Source organism: Dermacentor albipictus, chromosome 7 (assembly GCF_038994185.2).
Source record: "Dermacentor albipictus isolate Rhodes 1998 colony chromosome 7, USDA_Dalb.pri_finalv2, whole genome shotgun sequence".
Lineage (NCBI taxonomy): Eukaryota > Metazoa > Arthropoda > Arachnida > Ixodida > Ixodidae > Dermacentor > Dermacentor albipictus.
The window spans coordinates 21,892,457-21,908,448 of NC_091827.1; the positions used below are offsets into that span (position 1 = coordinate 21,892,457).

Consider the following 15,992-nt stretch of genomic DNA (forward strand, 5'->3'; position numbering starts at 1 on the left):
CATGTTGGACTGATACTCTTTTTCTCAAGCAGTCATGTTAGACTGATTTAATTTCTGTAAATAAACCCATTTTCCTCGTTCTCGATGAGAAGCAGTTCTTCACTTCACCAACGACCTCAGCGTAAATAAGTTGGACGACGGCATGGGCCAGCTACCTTCGAATTCCTGCCGTACTCCAATCTTGGCAAAGGACCACGAGCGATGGGATTGAGCCCCCAATCCTGACACGGTTAATCTGGAACATTCGACGACTGATCTATAAAAGCCGACGCGCTTGACCCGCTGATCAGATTTTTTGACGATCGTAGACTGTGTTCGCTGCTATCGTTGCGCTTTAAGTGTAACTTTCTGTTGACGGCACAAGTTCGGCCAATATAGATTTAGTTTCGTCAGTTAGAGCATTGCTACTGAGTACATCCCAGTCACTATTACGTGACAATATTTTTAGGCTGAATTGGCACAGGGGCAATATCGCCAGACCACTACTGTGTAAATATAGGGTTAATGGGGCCACACGGCACCGTAATCTTGTTTTAATTACTTCCGATTGTCTTGAGGAACACAACTGTATCTACTACGAAAATTTTAGGTGCTGAAAAATAGTCTATGAAATTAAAGTTTCAATGATACCTCCCCAAATTGAAAATTTTGGTTATCTGATAGCTCATAAGATGGGCCACTTCTGGAAGAACCAATATTATCGGTTCATTCAGGGATGCTCACGCAAATTAATCGGCCATTTCATTTAAATGTAATCCACAGTGATCTGGTAACCACAATACTTATGCAAGATTCAGCTGTGGATGAACTAATTTTGGAAACGTTTTAGGGCTGCTGAATTTGCCGAATCCGTAAGCTAAGTACAGACAGAAAGGGAATCTGTTATAATAACTGCACTGCACGGTTGTATTAAAAGGGAGTTTTTGCAGCGAAAAGAATCATTGCCAGGAGCTCAGCTTCAAAGACGGGAGTGAAAACTGGCAGTCGGAAAGAGAATGATCAGCCAAGCGAAAGGCGCGAAAATGCCTATGCCCGCCTTGTCGTTCCCCATGGAAGCGTCTGCGGCTAATGTGTTATTTGTGTGTACTACATGTGCAAGGCAATCTTGCGACCGAATAGTTAAGAACCTGACTGATTGCGACTTAGGGGTCTTGTGGGAAAATGTCATCGAATTTAATCTTAACACATTGATTTGAGTCATTACATGGAATTCCGTCTCGAATGTTCATATTTAGGCTATCTAATTGTTTTTGCATGAAGACGATCTGCGGAGTGCGAGAACGTGGCCAATGAGGGAGACAGAAGGAGTTCTGGTAATTGGTAAAGACATATATTCATATCGTCTAAGTAGAAAGTTGCATAATTATAGAAATGTTTGAATTTATTCCTAGCTCTTCATCGGGAGCTGCTTCTTCGTCATCGCCTTCTCCCGCTGATCGTCTTGGATAACTACATATATATATATATATATATATATATATATATATATATATGACTGCCTATTGCTTATATACGCTGTTGAAGTAAAACTGCAATACGACTGGTGACTGCGCCAAGTAGTGCACGTGGTAATAAAAGAGTGCGATGCAAACGAGAAGATGGGGTCAAGGCGCGAGCAAACACGTCAGCTACATTCGTGACAGGTCGAGCTGGCAGGAGCATCTAATGGAATTTTAATCCGTATTCTACCGGTCAAATGAGTGTGGGGGTGCCCGTCCGCCCTTTTGCCCTACAGGAGGAAGGGTAAACATTCTATCAGAATGCACACATTGTGATAAACATCAACCGTCCCTTCGCCCAGCTCTCTCGCTCTCCCGCGGCACGGAGGAATAAAATGTCGCGAAGGACGCAGATGAAGCACACGTCTCGTTTCGTTTACGAAGGAACGGAGCATCAGGTCATACATTGGTAAGTAAGCACACATGTTATTTCTAAGATAGGTTAAGGTGACGTCGGGAAAGTGCCTTGAAGGCATTGAAGTACATTGCCGATCACTTCAGTGACCAATTCGCTTGCTGCTGAATAGGAGGCCCTGGAGGCCAAATGATGACCAGTCACGTCCAGCCACGCATAGCTTTTGTAGTTAGACGCGTCCATGCGTGACACCCTCTCACTGCTGTGAGAATAGTAACAGTAGAAGAGAACTACGGACGAAATATCTCGTAGAAAAGGTTATACATGCCGGACAGGTTGTAGGTGACAAAGTGAATCACGTGGCCGCCCTATTCGCCAGCCTACAAGGCAAAAAGACGTGTGAGGAAAAATGAAAGAAAACCATTCGAAAGAAAGAAAAAAGCTCAGAAGAGTAATGACTGCGAACACCCGGGTCGCTTACCCGGGTGTTGATGATCGATGACAGGTGATCGCTTACCCGCGCGTCAACGTTGAGAAGTGTTACAGGGCGGAAACTGCTTCGTGCGCCAGAGACGATGAGCTGAAGAGGAAGCTTCAACGCCAACGAAGCGGCGAGAACACGGCGTTCACGGAGCTCTCAGCACATGCCGAAGTCTGGCGCTTTTGCTGATCGCTTTCAAGATACGGGCCGCGCCGCCGCGTCAGACGTCGCCGCCGCCGGAGCAAGGTTGCTCACGGTTCATAATGGTTCAGTGTACCAAGTAAATGTTGCACATATTTCCTTAATTTGCTATATCTCCCTAGTCATTTTATCCCGCGTCCACATCCACTGCGGGCCATATTTGTAGCACCAGCGAGCATTGCTTGTGCTCGTCCCTTCTGCGCAATCTCGAGGAAGTCTCGCTTAACAGTTCGGCGTTGCAACCGCGCTTCTCCAATACTCGTTACTCCGTTAGACACCAGCATACTCCCACTAAACACCACGCCAGTGCTACGAAATTCTTACGCATCATTCAGATAAATCTGAGAGCAGATTCTGCGTGGATTTTCTTTTTTTTTGTGCAGAAGTCCCGATTGCCAACTCAGCTCATTTAGAAGTGAAACATTTACTATCTTGAACGCGTGGGTTTTGCCTTTTCTCTACACGTGAGTCACTTTCCGGTCTGTTTATTTCGCTTTCATTTTTTGCCACCAACCTGTTTTTGCAGGACGTATACATCCTAATGAAAAACAAAGCCGTCACTTAAATTTGGCTTTGGCCCGAAGCAAGTTTCTGCGCGCGCACTGTTTCGATGAGGTCTGATCAAAGCTGTGATTTTAAAATTCCTATGCCTATTCTATTGCTTCTCGCGTTTCATGCGTGATCCGGTGCTTCAGCCGCGTTATCAACGGGCTTTTGTTATCAATGTGATCAGTTGGCCTTCAGAGACAGGTAAGTGTTACGTAGAAATGAGAGGCAGGAATAGCTGCGAAACCTGCTGTTGGTACTCCTTCCGTACGATTTTCAGGGTGATGCGCTGACTCTTACAGTTTGCAATTGGCAAAGCAGTTGCTTTCAATCAGCTCATTTGAGGGCGCTTCTTTAGGATGCGGGTGGGAGTGCAGTCACGTGGTATTTTTTTCCGTTTTCAATGTGGTTTCTTTACCAGCCGGAAAACCTTGTACGCAATTAGTACGCTGCTGAAAACACCGCAGTTACATGTCTCTTAGCTGCACCAGCAAATATCTAATTACCACTTCGGTAATTAGGATAGTACGCTTCGAGTTAGATAACTAATTACAATAACCTAATTAAATCTCACAAATAAAGACGTCACTGGCAGGTAATCAGTGTACCGGAAACAATATGCGCTAGATTATCTTCGAGTAAGGCAACTGCTTTTTTATTTTTAAATCTGAGTGCATTATAGTTAATTGGGACACCCTTTATAATTCACTCAGCAACCGACAGGAGCCCAAGCCAGATTCACTCGAAATAAGGAGCAACAGCAGTCACTACCAGCAGCGCTAATACTCGCACCCAAAGAAAGGAGAGATAGAGATAAGAGATGCTGCAGTTTCTCCGGAAAGACGAAGCACTATTAGTGATAGTAAAGTATAAAGCAGTTTCACGAAGTGACATTACACCACCGAGAGACGCCAGATTCTTGGAGGTGCGAGAGGACTTAGGCTGTGAAACTGAACTGCCTCCTGTTATGAGGTCTTTTATATACTCATACAAGGCCGTCACTTCAGTGAACAATTCTTCGAGATCACACGAAGTTTCTTCAAGTGCGACTGCTATTAAATTTAATATGCAGGGTGTCCCACGTAACTTTAGCCAAACTTTAAGGATATGGAAATGCCACGTAGCTGGAGACAACCAAGGTAATGTTGTTAATAAGATGAAACGGGTAAGTGAGAAAATTGTAGAGCAATATGAAAAATGCCCGTTTTACGTAGACACTGGTATTACATTCAATTTTCAAAACAAAATTGTCGACTCAGTTTTGCTTCACAGTATATTTGCCAGCCCCGTATCATGATATATAGGCAAATAGGCTTATTGTTGAGGAGCGTTGTTTGTTAACAAAATATTTTTATTTGTCTTCTTTCAGAAACCACGATGCGTTTGCTAATCGTCTTTGCTGTATCACCTGCTGTAATGGCTTTGCTGCTCACCGGTACATTTTTTTTCGTTTTTATTGAAGGCACCTATTAAATTTTGCTGCCTTAATGTGTGAATCAGGATGTCTAGTTGCTCTAAATGATTCGGCATACAGTGCAATGTGTATTGACTGTCCTATCCCATAAATTCTTCATTAAAGTTCGCTGGACGCCATTTTATCGCTGTCCGTTCTCGGTAAGATTAAAGTCACCGGAAGTGCAGCATATTCTCCCCAAAGACAGCTGTGGCCAGTACGTAACAGTGGACGGAGCCTCTTGACGGGGCTGCTCTTACGACTTCAGTTTGCTGCATTTGCAACGGCTTGCAATCGACGATATTTCATAGCTACCGACTATAACTCCTCGAACAATTTCGCATCCAGGAGGTAGTTGTATGGACTTTTGTGCAGTAGTATTTGAAACTGCACGTCGTCCTTTTACGGCTGGAACTCCCGAGCGTGTTCGAGCCGGAACACCTTCTGTTTCTCTGAAAATGGCCAACAGACTTCGTCCACGTGATTGAACTGCTCTTCGTAGACTTACGGCGAGTTGTTGTCCTGTCTTTATTTTAATTCGTAATTTATCTAGAAGTTTGTTTCGTTTCTGTGGTTACGCTATCGGTGAATATTGTGCATTAGTACTTTTGAAGCAAGCCGTATCCGCTACATTTGTACTCTGAGTGATCCTGCTACTGATCTGTCAGTGTACCTGTTTCACCTTGACGCAATACAACCTACCCGCTACAAATGAACACAGTGCCAAAAATAATACGTCTAGGAAAGCGGTGAGTTGTGCTGCACTTCGCTGGTGCTTCAAGAAAAAAATAAGGCATGCCCCTTGCATCTAGAGCTTCTTGAAAGCGTACTGGAAGGTGTCACGTGCGCTGATAAAGCGCTGTTGCATATATTCCGCAAACATACGCTTTGTTAGAAAATTCCATCACCTGACGTAGCAATGATGAACAGAACATGTCACATGTAACAATATCACCTCCAAAGTACTCTCTTGATTCAGGAACAGGACTGTAGTATGAGGCCGAACGAACCGTGACCCATTTGTTGGCTGGCCGCGTTGTGGCCGTTCGATAGCGGCACATTGAGAGTTTAAATTTTCATCTGTTAATTTGCTTGCGTTCTCAATAAGCAAAAGCACAGTGAGTACTGAGGCCTACAGAAATGCAACATTATCGTAATCCAGAAATGTAACCTGTCGTAACCAAAGCTGACAGTGGCTGTCGCTATACATGGGATGTATTAGATTCCCTTGATTAAACAATGCCAACATGACTGATCCTACAACCGAAGAACATCTGCTTACATTCAAGGCACGCAAACACGAAGTAAAGTCCTTCCTTATAGTTCCTTGGCTTTCTTCAAAGTCAGAACGAAAGAGCTACGTCAGAGATAACTTCATAGAAGCAGTTACAAAATATTTTATTCGAAGTATACTTCTCCTGGGCTAGCCAGTTTTTCTGATGTATTCCGATATGTCGCCTTCGCCTGGGTCAATGAGCAGACCACTACTGGAAAGTAGCTGAGGCTTCGGTCGATGGCCGCCAGTGAGAGCGACGAGGAAATAAAAACCTAGGCTATCTAAGGAGGAGCAAGACATCGAGCAGCGCTAAGGAGGCCCTGGAGCGGATGAGAGTTGCCGAACGAAATACGTGAATAACGAACATGATAAATATACAGAAACAGACATTATCAACAGACCTACATAACCAACATTACCTGATAGATTCATTTCAGCCGTCGATCTTGTCTTCTTTAGCGTAAAGCGACGTGTGACATTTCGTTATTGCATACGCATTCTTTGGCGAGCACCCCAGCCCCGCCACGCGAAAAGTTTAATGCCTTGTATGTGAACAAAATTGCTTAATTTGCAAAGCTAACACACCTGTTCATTTTAACAGTGTAAATGTAGATGACTGGCTACTTTATAAGCAAAACGGAGCAATTGAACAAAAATAAAATAGAAAGAATACCCATAGAGATACTTAGGGCTCCCTAGAAAATGCATGGGGAAGCTTATAGTATGGGTAGGTCAAAGGAAATTCGGGGTTGGGTCAACTTGAAATTTGGAGATGCGCCAGCTGAAACTTCGGAGTAGGTAAGCTTGAAATTTACAGCGATGCCCAGGTGAAATGTGAGGTGGCCCATTGAAATTTGGGGGTGCCCCAACTAGAAATTCGGTGGTGGGCCAACTTGAAAGTTATACATAGGCCAACTGAAATTTTGGGGTGGGCAACTTAAATTTTGGGGTGCGCCTACTTAAGTTTCAGGGTGGGCAAATTTAAATTTTCGGGTGGGCTAACGGAAATTTAGGGGGTGGACCTTAAATTTGGAAGTAACAACCTGAATTTTGGGGTTGGCCCTCTTGAAAGTTGCGGTGGGCGAACGAAAGTTCGAGCGTGGACCAAGCTAAATTTGGGGGGGGGGGGCAACTTAAATGAGCCAACTTGCGGTCCGACACTTAAGCTTCGCCTTAGCTCGGGCCCAACTCCGGTGTAGCCTATTCAAATACATGAAAAATGTAGAAATTACTTTCTGGCATTGGTCGAATTTTAATAAAATTTAAGCTGTCCAGAGAGAAAGTTCTAGTGCCGTTTGGAAGCGGAATATGGATATAGGCCTGAATGTTTTAAAAGGAATTTTCAAAAATTGGTAATTTTGAAAAAAAAAAGATAGCACGAAGTTTACAAATCCGTATTTCTGCACAAACACATATCGCAGGCCTGTGAGCTCCACGCATTAGTGCTTCCAAAGCGGACAAAATTATGTCAGTTGATATCTTACGGGAATTGGTATTTGGTTCCAAGAGTTTCACAAAAGTTCTACTCCCATATTAGTGGTTGAATAGAGAGCCATGTACATTATATCAATTTTGGCCACATTACATTTACTATTAGGTGCAATTGACAAAATTGTGATATTGTTTTTCATTGTTGAGTTAGAGTTGTAAACTTTACAGTCTCGTTTCCTGAATATTTGGGGATTTTTGACAATCCTCATTAAAATTTAGGATCTAAATGAAACATGTACAACCCAGAGTAGCTAGATTTTAACTTTTGCTATTAAAGGCTACAAATCTCATCACATTTGGTAGACCATGGTTGCCCAGAAAAACGATTTCTCTTTTCCCATGTATTTAGATAGGAGCCCACGAACTAAAACTTCCTCAACAGTGGAACGTGATAGAATTAAACAATCCCTGACTGTTTCTCACGCTTCCCGCCAACTGCAACTTATGCAACCGTAGTGTTTACCGAGAAATGCCGGTGGCGAACGCTATGCACGAATGCGAGCGTTCTCGTTCTTTTTCATTCCCCCCCAAGGCAGTCAACGCCGGTGCCGTGGATGCGCGGAGGCGAGCGCCATCTGGATGGTGTTCCGAGGAACGAGCGGGGGAGCCGCTCCTATCAATATGCAGGCCCTAAATGGTAGCCGGGAAATGGGTTTGTGTGTTAGCGTTTCCGCGTAACACAATTATGTTGTCTGATATATTCAAATTGCAATCTGGCGCTATAATGTCTGTTCGTTGTGCGTAACTTTTACTTTACGAATTTCCAGAGGCATATTACTTTGGCAAATTCAAATACTTCAGCAACACCTCTGTGCCACAATGAGGGCCTGCGCCGTTCGGGATGCGTGGTTCGGGATGATGTTTCTCATGGAAACAATGCCGCCGACGCCAACGCCAGATTTGCTGCGACCTCTTTTGCGTCAAGGCAGTCCGAAGGTCAGTCAGGCTTGCGTCCTGTGTGACCGACATGGCTGGTGGTGTGTTGAGTGCAGTAACTCAATTGTGCTGCGCTACAACAGCCCCCTTGTCCGGGAACGACCATTGGCCTGAACCAAAGCCCCTCGCTGAGTCAGCCCGGGTAGAGCGGGAATGCCGGAGTCAATCTATCGGATTATATGTTCGTGAGTACATGTAATCTCTGGGACGCGGCATCTCCGGGTGCCAAGTCCTCTTCCCATCTGACAACGGCACGGGGCCTTTAACGCTACCTCGTTAAAATACGTCTGCCATATTGGGCATCCCGGTCTGAGACCAACTTTATACGGACTTATGACCTTTCTCTTGTTAAATGATCTCCATAACACGAACAAGTATCTTTCTAATAGAGACTGACAAGCGATATTTAGTGACACAGTTTATTATGGAGCAGCGAGACGCTCACCCTCGCTAGTATTTACACCTGCATCACCTTAAAAAGCGCGTGAATATATTGTACGCAGAATTTTTCGATGTGAGCAACCTCTGAAAAAAAAAAAAGCAGTCCGTCCTCGAGCAACGCCAAGAAGTGATAGCAATGCCGGTAGCCCGCCTCCTAAATAGTGAAATCCGCCCATCATTGTGTTTTCACAGGAGTGAGTACAACTGTGATAAAACACCTATATTTCGAACTTTTAAGTAATTTACGCAAATAAAAAGCTGCTGAAATAAGTTTGCGTTGTCGTAAAAACCTTTCTTATATTTGTACCGCGTTTTCTACCAAGTACATGTCTACGTCATGTATGGGTGGCCCCGGCATCGATAGATGGAAATAAAGTACACAACAATAATTTACGTATATTAGAGCAAGGACTTTGCCTTTTCTTATGAAATGATCGTGGGGAAATAAAGAAAAGCAAATAAAAACCTGGTCACTGCGATAACGCAGTTTGTTAAACAAATCAAATAAGAAGAAATATAATGCACTGCGTAACCCGACGATGGCAATTGCCACCAGCACATCATATACAACGTAGCCGAGACGCGGTGAGACGGCATGGGAAGCTTCCACACCGGAGCTCGCTGTATTAGTGCCTGTATTATTCGTCCTTCACAAATTCCAAACTAGGACCGAGGGCACTGAGAAGTTACCATCTTCACAATAGTTCCCACCATACTCGTAAGACGTAAGGGGATAATTATAGAATATAAGGTCAAAATTGGAGGTCGCATAACCACAAACGGAAAGCACACCAATGATGTGTGTGTGTCAGGGCGCTCCAGCCAGGAATGCAAAGTCATGCACGATTTGTCGAGCGAGGCTCATTCTACTAGAGAGGAAGAGAGAAGAGGAAAACAAGGAAAGGCAGGGAGGTTAAAATGACATTAAAGACAAATACAAAGTCAAGCTAAAGTGATAGATTAGTGCTTGACAATCTCTAAGGCGTCAATGATATAGGGAACAGAGATTTGATTATCGAGAAATCGAGGTCAATGGAGGACATGATTAGAGACTCCCCCGGGACGTTCAAGCCCTTAGCCGATGACGAAAGCACTCAGTTAAATTCTGCCACTAGTACACAACTAATCGTTGCAAAAAACCTCCTCGGATTGTATTATAAGATGAAATAAAATGGTACTTGTCCAGTTCCATTTCATGTTTAGAAAGAACTCATTGAAATTACCGCTGACCACGACGCGGGCGGTCGAAAGGTTTCGTTCTCACTCGACTCTGTGCCGCCCACGCTTTCGCGTTTCAGTACTTTCTTGGTCGTGTAGTGCTGCGCCGGTTTTGCTGGCTCGGGGAACTTGCTCAACATGCAAGTAGCAGAGAATTAAACTTCAATTTGAGGTCGCGGGATGCCCGAACGGTCCACGACACTTGACCATAAAGCTGCTGCAGCGGCGAATTCACCGCTCTGTCTTGGCTCGGTGCCGCCGTCTTTCAGACGCCGTTTTACTCACTGACGGCAGCAAAGGGCAGTGATGGCGTATGCAACGTCACCACTCTCCCAGTCGGGAGGTGGGACATATGAATTTCGAAAAAGGTACTCGGACCCTTCAGATAGAATTTTCTCGTAATCTTAAATTATGGGGTTTTACGTGCCAAAACCACTTTCTGATTATGAGGCACGCCGTAGTGGAGGACTCCGAAGATTTTGACAACCTGGGGTTCTTTAACATGCAGCTAAATCTAAGTACACGGGTGTTTTCGCATCTCGCCCCCATCGAAATGCGGCCGCCGTGGCCGGGATTCGATCTCGTCACCACGTGCTCAGCAACCCAACACCATAGCCACTGAGCAACCACGTCGGGTTTTCTCGTAATCTCTCTTTTCTTGGCACGAAACAAGCGTTGCGAGGTTTCTGGAAAGGTATTTAAACAGTTCACGTCGACTTAGTATTTGTCTTTAGTGTCACTTTAACAAGACCGCCGTCGGTTTCCTACTCTGCATGGGGGACAGGAGACGAGTGATGATGATGATGTGTGGTGTTTTGTGGCGCAAGGGCCAGGTTTGGCCAAAGAGCGCCATGACACGTGGTAATGTTGACGATGGATTATGGAAGATGTGACTTGGCTGTAAAGTGGCCTAAAAATAGTCGCTGTACAGTGCGTAAAATCTACGTGCTATAAAATTATGGCGATGACTAATGACGAATACTATGAACATTAAAATCCATCGTAGAAGAATGATGTAAAATCAAACGCATAAAAGCTATATTTAATAAAGTTATGGCAATGACTAGTGAGTACTACTTAGAACACAAAAGATACATTGTGATAGAATGATGATATTTAAAAATACATGAAGGTAAACGTTTGCAAGAAGCACTACTGCCTAAGAGAGCCCTTGGAACAGAAGGGCCTGAAGGCATGTGCTATACAGAAATATATTATCGCAGCAGCATCCTCTGGAGAGAGGATGTGCTACAAATCCGTAGGGCTAACAACATGTAAGACAACATCGTTTAAGAAATTTAGGACTGCTCTGGTGTCAAACAACGGTTCGTTACCAAGAAACATTACAGGATGAAGGGGGATGTACTGCCGGTATGCTAGCGGAAAATGTTTCTCTCTGTTTCGGCTTCCCGACACTCCAGGAGAGCGTGGAGGATGGTGAGCCTTTCACCACATCTACCGCAGGATGGTGGTTCATTTCCAGTTAGCAGAAAACTGTGTGTGGCATATGTGTGTCCTATTCTGAGACGACAGAATAGGACTTCCGTTCGTCGTGTTTTTGATGCGGGGGGCCAATAACCCAGTTTTGGCTTAATCAAGTGAAGCTTATTATTTGTTTCAGCATCCCATAAGCGTTGCCAGTGGCTTCTGAGTTTCTTTCGGATGAAAGGCTTTATATCTAAGGCAGGTAGTGCAGTGGTAGGATGGATATCTTGTGATGCAATTGATGTAGCTATTTGGTTAGCCAGCATATTACCCTCAAATACCCCTATGTCCAGGTACCCAACATATTATGATCTGCTGCTGAGACATATACGATATGCAAATGGCAGAATAAAGCTCGGTAAGTACAGGGTTTCGATGATTGCGGAGGAACATTAGGGCTTTTACGACGCTTAGAGAGTCCGTGTATATAATACCTTTGTGCAACTTTGCTTTCTTGATTTGTTTAACAGCACATAGAATTGCATAAGCTTCCGCAGTGAATATGCTTGTTTCCGGATGCAGTTCGCCGGACTGGGAGAAGGATGGTCTGATTGCAGCATAAAACACGCGGGCATGCGACTTAGAAGCGTCAGTGTAAAATTCTATGCACGAGTATTAGATTGAAGTTCCAAGAAATGTACTCGAATATATGCTTCTGGGGCGTGTTTTGTCACCTCTACGAATGATATATCGCATTCTATGGGCTTCCACTGCCATGGCGGCAATGCCTTAGCTGGGGTCATCAGGTTTTGCTGTAGAATTGGGACTTGCATACTCTCAGCAAGCTTTCTAATGCACAGAGAGAATGGTTCTGTAGCTGCAGGTCGGTTAATAAAAAGCATTGAAGATGCCATGTCGTTTATGCTTACATAAGAGGGATGGTCGCGGTTTGCGTTTACCTTTAGAAAGTACATGAAACTGGAGTATGACCTTTGAAGATGAAGCGACCACTCATTAGATTCAACGTAGAGACTTTTTACAGGACTTGTCCTGAAGGCACCGGTCGCCAAGCGGATACCTAAGTGGTGAACAGGGTCAAGCATCTTCAAAGAACTTGGGCTGGCAGATTGATATTCTATGGCCCCATAATCTAACCGTGTGCGTATCAGGCATTTGTACAGGTTCACCAGACACTTCCTGTCGCTGCCCCATGTTGTATGTGATAAAAGTTTAAGAAGGTTCATTGTTTTTAGACATTTCTGTTTTAGGTGCTTTAAGCGTGGAATGAAGGTCAGTTTTGAATCTAATATGATTCCTAAAAATTTGTGTTGTTTGACAACTGGTATGTGCTGTCCATGTAGTTCTACACTGGGCTCTGCAAATAATCCTCTTTTTTGTGTGAAAAGGACACATGAGCTTTTAACAGGATTCAGTTTAAAGCCGTTTTCTTCTGCCCATGTACATACTTACGAGGAGTGAATGTGCTGTACACAATCGCCCCTGAACACGCCAAATCTATATCACACACCTGAGCTTTGGGAGAGAGTTATAGCCAGCTCCACCCTCGCAAGCCAGTGCAAGTTGGTAGCGATGGTCGTGTACGGGGTGAAAGCCTATGGCTTCCTGGAAAGGAGAGACAACCCTGAAGATAACGGGCGCTAGACAAGCGGGACGAACACGCTTTCCCCGCGCCACGGCAGCTCTTTTTTTCTTTACTGCCGGCTTTTTGTTAAATGCTAAAAAAGGCACGCCAACAATTTTTAGCTGGCCTGTTGGAGTTAAAAACTCTTCAATGAGACAAAGTCATCCGAGGCCACGGCGGCTCCCCGGTTCTAGTCGAGCAAAGGTGTTCCTGGTGCGTTGGTCATTGCATACGTCAACTCGCATCCATCTGGCTGACTAAACGTGTGCCCTAGTGTGTGCATCATTGGGCACGTGACGACGCAGCGAATGGGGAGGAGGTGGCGCCAGGGCATGATTGTATAAAATGAGTGCATATAATAAAAATATGGAAGACGCTTAAGCTTCGCCTTTAAGAGTGGAACGCGATCGCCTTCAACGATACTGAGTGCTTCTCATGTTTCCGGCAACTGCAGCTTATGTCATCGAAATGTTTACCGGGAAACGCTGGCGGTGAGCGCTTTGCCCGAAGCCGAGCTTTCTGGTAGAGACGTGGCCTCTTGCGTGGGCTGCGATGCAGCGGTGGCGAGCGCCATCAGGAGATGTGGCAAGGAACTGGGCGCGCTTTTCTATGGCCTCCGAAATCACCTACTGTGGCCTATCTATGGAAGGTAGAAACGCTGGAAAAGGGGTTTGTTTGTGTTTCCACGTAACGGAATTATGTTTCCCTCTATATACACATTACAATCCGACGCTTTCATGTCTGTAGGTTTTGCGTAAATCGTACGTTACGATTTTCAAAGCGAGAGCTTTACTGGCCGCGAACTTGCGATTTCGCCGTGGCGGTGCTCCGAGGAGGCACGTGACGTCACAACGCGCGCCTTGCCTCGGATACTTCCATCTCTTCCTCCCTAGTCACTGCTGCGTATGCACGACTAGTAGCATCGAGCCACAGGTGTTCCGCCGCTGTGCCGTGCCGTGCCTTTCTGCTCCGTCATTTGGTACGACGTCAAACCGCGTTCCTCGTCGTCGCGCTCGCCTCCGCTCGCTTCGCCAGCTGCGTCGCATGCCTGATAACATGTCGGAGGATTGAAAAGGAGAGCTCGCGTGCGCCGCAACCGCAGTTTAGGCGGCAGTATCGACAGCGACCATTCTTATAAGCAGGAGGAGGCCTGGAATCGACATCGGAACGAGATGAAAAGGAAACGAATCGCCCAGGAAACAGACGAACAGCGCGCCGAACGACTGGTTAAACGCCGCAACATAACTAGACAACCAGACTAACCTGGACTTGGAATCAAGATTAACCAAGGCTAACCATGTTATGCCTCAGCTTTCGCTACGTATACCCTGGCATAGCCGAGCTAAGCCACTGCAAGGTTTTATGACGTACTTGACCTTGGGAAATTCACTGAGTTCAATACCTACTCCCCACGCGTAGTGTCTGTGTGGTTGGGTAAGCGTGGTTTGAATTGCATGGTTCGGAATTATGTTTGCCGAAACGATGGTCTACGCTGGACGCTGACGCCGGATTTTCTGCGATACGGGGCACTTAACGCTGTCGCGTTAAAAAGCATTGATGTCTAATTGAAGGCCACTGAACAGTCCTTCTAGTTATGAGCTCCTCGCGGGAAAGCGAGTGCGTTGAAAACTTGACGCATTTTCATATGGCCTTATCGAGGCGCAGTTAGAACACAGGCGAGAGCTTGCGCGGACAAGAAACGCGCGGAAAAAATCATTTCACCAAAGCGACTATAATGCTTTCGCATTCTCACACACACGTAGGCTTGCGTTACTTAGCGCAAGCACACGTCAAACGCGACAGATACAGCTGCCATACGCCAGAGACGCCACCGAAGCGACTGAGTCAGTCTTTGCATGTGAGCGTTCGCCTGTTCGGCATCCCGTTTGCCTTGTTTTCATGTAGCTGTGGTCACGTGGGTTTTCGGCATATTTGAATGGGATAGCATTAAGGACCCTGTGTCGGAGCAAATCCGGCCTCCGTGGCGTCGTATGAGAAAAATCATCCGGCGCAATGCAAACCGAAATACGCAAGCCCTCCGCGTGGTGCATGGGCGTAATTGAACTAATTAATTTCTCAAAGTAAAATGCGTCATAAAATTGGTAAAGTTTGACTTACGCACAAACTACGGGCATGATGGTGTCGGATGCTAATTTGAATATCCGAGACAAGATAATTCTGTCAGGTGGAAACTCAAGCACAAACCCCTTTTTCACATTAAAGAAGAATGGCGCAAACAAACGAGGACAAGATAGAAACACGGACGAGCTGTCGTTTGAGGTCTGCTTTAGTAGGAGCGCCACGTCCCACTCGGTTCCGTGCAACACCACCCAAATGGCACTCGCCCATGCGCATTCGCGGCAGCAGCGGCCGGCACCGTGGGGCTGGCACGAAAAAAAAAAAAAGAGCCAGAAAGCTCGCATTCGTGCATAGCGTTCGCCGCCACCGTTTTCACGAGAACATTAGGGTTACATAAGCTGCAGTTGCCGGAAGCTTGCACTATACTGCCACCGGAATCATCCACTGAGCAGTTGGTTTCGCTGCTAATTAACGCATTAAAGTGAGGTCTGAATCAGTTGTCCGAGTGCTTTTTCTATGAATATAAACATGTAATAACGTGAGGGTGATTCTTACAAATTATTTCGTGATTCTTTTCCCTTCTTAATAGATGCTGCAACCGGCTCGGACGTACACGGCGCTGTTCCAGCATGCAAGACCCCACCAGAGGAGTTTCTCGAATATGGCGACGACGAACCTTTTGAGTTTTTGTATATATATAATGAAACCAGTCAGTTGTGCGAAGATGTCCTCACTAAAATGGGCAATACCCAGGTGTTCAGGAGCTTATTTGATTGTGTGTCTCAATGCAAAACTGGTATGTATCAAGGCTGAAAATATTTTATTCTGATATGTACTTTGGGTAGCACCTTTTTAAGGGCACATCTTCAGGTTTAGGCGCTGCAAATAAGATAAAAAGAAAGAAAGAAAGAAAGAAAGAAAGAATAAAAGAAAGAAAGAAAGAAACGAA

General features: G+C 45.2%; 1 long non-coding RNA gene across 1 annotated transcript; it reads left to right on the forward strand.

Annotated features, from left to right (window-relative positions):
- The first annotated feature begins 1,791 nt into the window (after positions 1 to 1,791).
- LOC135897555 (uncharacterized) lies at positions 1,792 to 15,797 on the forward strand. Its single transcript, XR_010563080.1, has 5 exons — positions 1,792 to 1,908; positions 4,452 to 4,517; positions 8,070 to 8,238; positions 8,322 to 8,423; positions 15,633 to 15,797. It is a non-coding gene; the product is annotated as an uncharacterized lncRNA (long non-coding RNA).
- The last annotated feature ends 195 nt before the right edge of the window (positions 15,798 to 15,992 follow it).